Source organism: Heterodontus francisci, unplaced genomic scaffold (genome assembly GCF_036365525.1).
Source record: "Heterodontus francisci isolate sHetFra1 unplaced genomic scaffold, sHetFra1.hap1 HAP1_SCAFFOLD_58, whole genome shotgun sequence".
In the NCBI taxonomy this organism is placed as follows: domain Eukaryota; kingdom Metazoa; phylum Chordata; class Chondrichthyes; order Heterodontiformes; family Heterodontidae; genus Heterodontus; species Heterodontus francisci.
The window spans coordinates 2,415,242-2,420,948 of NW_027142006.1; the positions used below are offsets into that span (position 1 = coordinate 2,415,242).

At 42.2% G+C, this 5,707-nt stretch overlaps 2 non-coding genes across 2 annotated transcripts; both read right to left on the reverse strand.

Annotated features, from left to right (window-relative positions):
* Positions 1–426: 426 nt before the first annotated feature.
* trnaf-gaa (transfer RNA phenylalanine (anticodon GAA)) lies at positions 427–499 on the reverse strand. The gene has a single exon. It is a non-coding gene; the product is annotated as a tRNA-Phe (tRNA).
* Positions 500–5,049: 4,550 nt separating this feature from the next.
* Positions 5,050–5,122, reverse strand: trnaf-gaa (transfer RNA phenylalanine (anticodon GAA)). Its single transcript has one exon. It is a non-coding gene; the product is annotated as a tRNA-Phe (tRNA).
* Between the last annotated feature and the right edge of the window lie 585 nt (positions 5,123–5,707).

The following is a 5,707-nucleotide window of genomic DNA, read 5'->3' on the forward strand; positions in this document are numbered from 1 at the left end:
TTGGGTTTCCTTTCATGTTGACTGCCATTTTATTCTCATAGAAATAGAGAATAAGCTGAATATAGAAGATATAAGTATTTCCCATCCTTGATGAGGTGGAACTTTTTTATGTTGTGGGTAGTAATGACTTGGCCCACGAGTGTGGTGGAAGCAGAGACAATCAATGATTTGAAAAGGAAATTGGATGGATACTTGAAGGAAAGAAACTTGCAGGAGGAAAGGGATCGAGCTGGTGAGTGGAACTGACTAGATTGCTCCGGGGAGAGCCAGCATGGACGTGATAGGCCAAACGACCACCTTCTGTGCTGCAAATGACTCTGTGTTGTTTCTCAAATTCAATCCACTGGTGTTTGGTAAATAATTTCAAAGTAAATTGTGCAACTGGAAAATCAGAGCCAAGGCAAGGGACGCATAAGGAAGCGGAATTGCTGAAACCCGGGATTGAACCAGGGACCTTTAGATTTTCAGTCTAACACTCTCCCAACTGAGCTATTTCAGCCCAACATTAATAGTGGCTTGGTGTCCTTATTTTGGAAGAAAATACATACATTCAAGTTTTCCAAAAAATTAAAGAACACAACATGTGAGTAATATTCCCCATTGCTTTCTCAGTACTGATGGATTGTGAAGCGGGGGACAGCCAGAAGTGCCAATGAGCCGCACAGACCCTGAGCTGAGAATGAAATGAGATCAAATTCAATCTTTCACAGCGAGATGCTGCAGAGAGGTAAGAGTCCTGAATCAAAGCGAGATTTGCTCATTTCAAACACTCCCTGTACTCTCTGCTCAAGAAGCCTTAAAAAAGGGAAAAACAGAATGGCACTCAAACTCACAACCCTGCCATTAACAGTCTCATGTTCGACTGACAGAACTGTCACTTCTACTCGCTCTCTTATTGGATGGATGCAACTCCAACGCAGGGGTGGCATTCAAATCCTCCCATGGGTCCACATGTCAGACTGAGTTCCATGTTGTAGAATCAAGCAAAGGAAATCTGCTCACTTCCAAAACTATCAGCGAATTGAAGCTGATTACGATCAACATCATCAGAGGTCAGAACGACCTGGTGAAAGAAGACACTCTGAAGAAGGATCCACAATTATTTAAAGGCATCAACAAAGTGAAACACAAGAAAATTGATGTGTCAATGCAAGCCAAACAACAGAAACACTGAAGAATTCCATTCCATTCCAGTTCAGAACCCAGTCCTGTTGTTTTTGGAGTCAGGTCACAATTACAGCAACAACTTTATATTCCCACTTGGCTATCTGTACATTTAGTTAATTGCAATTTTGTCGACAAGCTCTTTGAATCCAGTTGTCTGGTCCTCAAGCCAGCTCCGTATGGAAGTCAATTCCACCTTCTGCAAGGCTGAAACCAATAGATAACCTTAATCTAAAAATGCCAGCAGACCAGGGCTCATCCGGGACTTAAACCCAAGATCTCTCGCATGTTAATTAACCATACTCCCTAAGCGAGAATCATACCCCTAGACCAACGAGCCACTGGCAGGTCAGGCTTTATTAGCTGCTGTGGAATTTCACTGGAACCCCACAGCCAATCATCCATTTTTTTTCAGATCAAAGCAACATCCTGCAAATGCTGAAATAAAAACAGAGAGTGCTGGAAATGTTCAGCAGCTCTGGCAGCATCTGTGCTGTGAGAAACACAGTTAACGTTTCAGGGCACTCACCTTTTGTTTCAGCCATCCTTTCAGACTGCGTCTGTCCATCCAATCTCACTTTCTATTCTATCCACATTCTAACCATTCACTACGTTACTACATTTTTCATGAATTCCTCATTTCTTTTATTAATGACAATTTTGTATGTCTGGCCTTTGCTTCAGACACCACCACAAGTGGAATCATGTCTCCATCTACCCAATCAAACCACTTCGCTGTATCCTCACATTGCAATGTTTCTTTCACCCTGACAGACTGTGGAGTTTCTGCTGTTTGATTGCAGTTCTTGCTTCCCGCCAGTAGATGTCACCTCACTCCAATACAGTGAAGTTTACAAATCTGAGAGAGACACAACAGGAAATAATTGTTCACATTATAGTGAATGTGTGGGATTTAGAAATACTAGGAGTGGAGACGTGTTATTATTGCACTCTGCTATTACATCTTTTATCATGGACTCCAGCATTTTCCCCACGACTGATGTCAGGCTAACCGGTATATAATTCGCTGTTTTCTTTCTGCCTCTTTTTTTAAATAGTGGAGTTACATTAACTCCCGTCCAATCCATTGGAACTGTTCCAGAGTCGATAGAATTTTGAAAAAAGACCAGAAATGCATCTGCTATTTCAAGGGCCACTTCCTTAATTACTCTGGGATGTAGATTATCAGGCCCTGGGGATTTATCGACCTTCAATCCCATCAATTTCCCAAACATTCCCTACTAATACTGATCTCATACAGTTCCTCCTTCTCACTAGACCCTATGTTCCCCAACATGTCTGGGAGATAATTTGTATCCTCCGTTGTGAAGACAGATCCGAAGTATGTATTTAATTGGTCTGCCATTTCTTTGTCCCCCATTATAAATTCCCCCGTTTCTGACTGTAAGGGGCCCACATTTGTCTTCACTAATCTTTTTCTCTTCACATATCTATAGAAGCTTTTACAGTGAGTTTTTATGTTCTTTGCTAGCTTACTCTCATACTCTAGTTCCCCCTTCTTAATCAATCCTTTTGTCCTCCTCTGCTAAATTCCAAACTGCTCACAATCTTCAGGTTTGCTGCTTGTTCTGGCCATTTTATATTTCTCCTCCTTGGATCTAATACTTTCCTTAATTTCTTTTGTAAGCCACAGTTGAGCCACCCTTCCTGTTTTACTTTTGCACAGACAGGAATGAACAATTGTTGTAATTCATCCATGCGCTCTTTAAATGCTTGCCATTGCCTATCCACTGTCAACCCTTTAAGTAACGTTCCCCAATCTATCATAGCCAACTCCCGCCTCATACCTTCATAGTTTTCTTTGTTTAGATTCAGGACCCGAGTCTCGGAATCAACTCTCTCACTCTCCATCTTAATGAAGAATTTTGTCATATTATGGGTGCACTTCCCCAAGGGACCCCACACAACAAGATTGTTAACTAATCCTTTCTCATTACACAATATCCAGTCCAGGATGGCCTGTTCTCTAGAGGTGTTTTACACCTCTATCAATTCTCCACTCAATCTCCTTTGATATAGGCAGAATAATCATAGCTTTTCCAACCTAACCTTGTAACTAAAATCCCCCATCCCTGTATCCATTCTGGTAAATCGCCTCTGCGTCCTCTCAAGGACCCTCACATTCTTTCTAAAGTCTGCTGAGCAGAACTGGAAGCAACACTCGAATTGGGGCCTAACCAGAGTTTTATAATGGTTCAGCATAACTTCCCTGCTTTTGTACTCAATGCCTCAATTTCAAGCCCAAGATCCCATATGCTTTGCGAACCACTCTCGCAATATGTCTTGCCACCTTCAAAGATTGATGCACATGAACCCCAAGTCCCTCTATTCCAGTGCACTCTTTAGAACTGTGCCATTAAGTATATATTGCCTCTCCCTATTCCTTATGCCAAAATACATCACCTCACACTTGTCACTATTAAATTCCATCTGCCACCTGTCTGCCCATTCTGCTAGCCTATCACTGTCCTGTTGCAGGCAGTTCATATCATCCTCACTGTTTACCGCTCCTCCAAGTTTGTTGTCATCGGGATATTTTGAGATTCTACTCTGTATTCCAAGATCCAAGTCACTTACCTTGAGTAAAAAAAGCAGTGGTTCTAGCACTGACCCTTGGGGAACACCACTGTCGACTATCCTCCAGTATGACAAAGAACCATTTAATAAGACTCGCTGTTTTCTGTCCTTAAACCAATTTTCTATCCAATTGGACACTGACCCTCCTATACCACGAACCTCAATTTTGTTAACCGCCCTTTTATGTGGTACCTTGTCAAACGCTTCCTTAAAATCCATGTAAACAACATCCACTGCTTTCCCTTCATCAACCTGCTCTGTTAGTTCATCAAAAAATGCAGTTAGATTAGTCAAGCATGAACTCCCATTTATAAATCCATGCTCACTCTCCTTAATTAACTCGAACCTCTCCAAGTGACTGTTGATTTTTTACCCTGATTATTCTTTCTAAAACTTTACCCACCGCTGCTGTTAATCTAACTAGCCTGTAGTTACCCGGACTGTCCTTACACCCTTTCTTGAATAAGGGTGTCGCATTTGCCACTGTTTAATCCTCTGGCACCTCCCCCGTATCCAGGGAAGATTGGAAGATTATAGCAAGCCCTTCCGTTATCTGCATCCGCATTTCCTTTCGCAACCTGGGATGTGAGCCATCCGGACCAGGTGATTTATCTTCCCTGAGCACAGCCAGCCTTTTTAGTACCTCCCTCTCCGAATTTGTACTCTCTCCATTGCCTCTACTTTCTTCACTTCAACTGATATTTTGTCAAATTCCACTTCCTTAGTGATCACTGATGCAAAGTACTCATTAAGTAGATTAACATTGCCCTGCACCTCTAATCTTATATTATCCTTTTTGTCCCTAATGGGACCAACTCAACCTCTTACTACCCACTTATCATTTACATGCTGTTCGAAGATTTTTGGGTTTCCTTTCATGTTGACTGCCAGTCTATTCTCATAGAAATAGAGAATAAGCAAATATAGAAGATGTAAGTATTTCCCATCCTTGATGAGGTGGAATATTTTATGTTGTGGGTGGTAATGTCTTGGCCCACGAGTGTGGTGGAAGCAGAGACAATCAATGATTTGAAAAGGAAATTGGATGGATACTTGAAGGAAAGAAACTTGCAGGAGGAAAGGGATCGAGCTGGTGAGTGGAACTGACTAGATTGCTCCGGCGAGAGCCAGCATGGACGTGATAGGCCAAATGACCACCTTCTTTGTTGTGAATGACTCTGTGTTGTTTCTCAAATTCAATCCACTGGTGCTTGGTAAATAATTTCAATGCAAATTGTGCAACTGGAAAATCAGAACCAAGGCAAGGGAAGCATAAGGAAGCGAAATTGCTGAAACCCGGGATTGAACCAGGGACCTTTAGAACTTCAGTCTAACGCTCTCCCAACTGAGCTATTTCAGCTCTCCATTAACAACGTCTTGGTGTCCTTGTTTTGGAAGAAAATACATACATTCAAGTTTTCCAAAAAATTAAAGAACACAACATGTGAGTAATATTCCCCATTGCTTTCTCAGTACTGATGGATTGTGAAGCGGGAGACAGCCAGAAGTGCCACTGAGCCGCACAGACCCCGAGCTGAGAATGAAATGAGACCAAATTCAATCTTTCATAGTGAGATGCTGCTGAGAGGTAAGAGTCCTGAATCAAAGCGAGACTTGCTCATTTCAAACACTCCCTGTACTCTCTGCTCATGAAGCCTTAAAAAACGGAAAAACAGAATGGCACTCAAACTCACAACCCTGCCATTAGAAGTCTCATATTCGACTGACAGAACTGTCACTTCCACTCGGTCTCTTATTGGATGGATGCAACTCCAACGCAGGGATGGCATTCAAATCCTCCCATGGGTCCACATGTCAGACTGAGTTCCATGTTGTAGACTCAAGCAAAGGAAATCTGCTCACTTCCAAAACTATCAGCGAATTGAAGCTGATTACAATCAACATCATCAGAGGTCAGAACTACCTGGTGAAAGAAGACACCCTG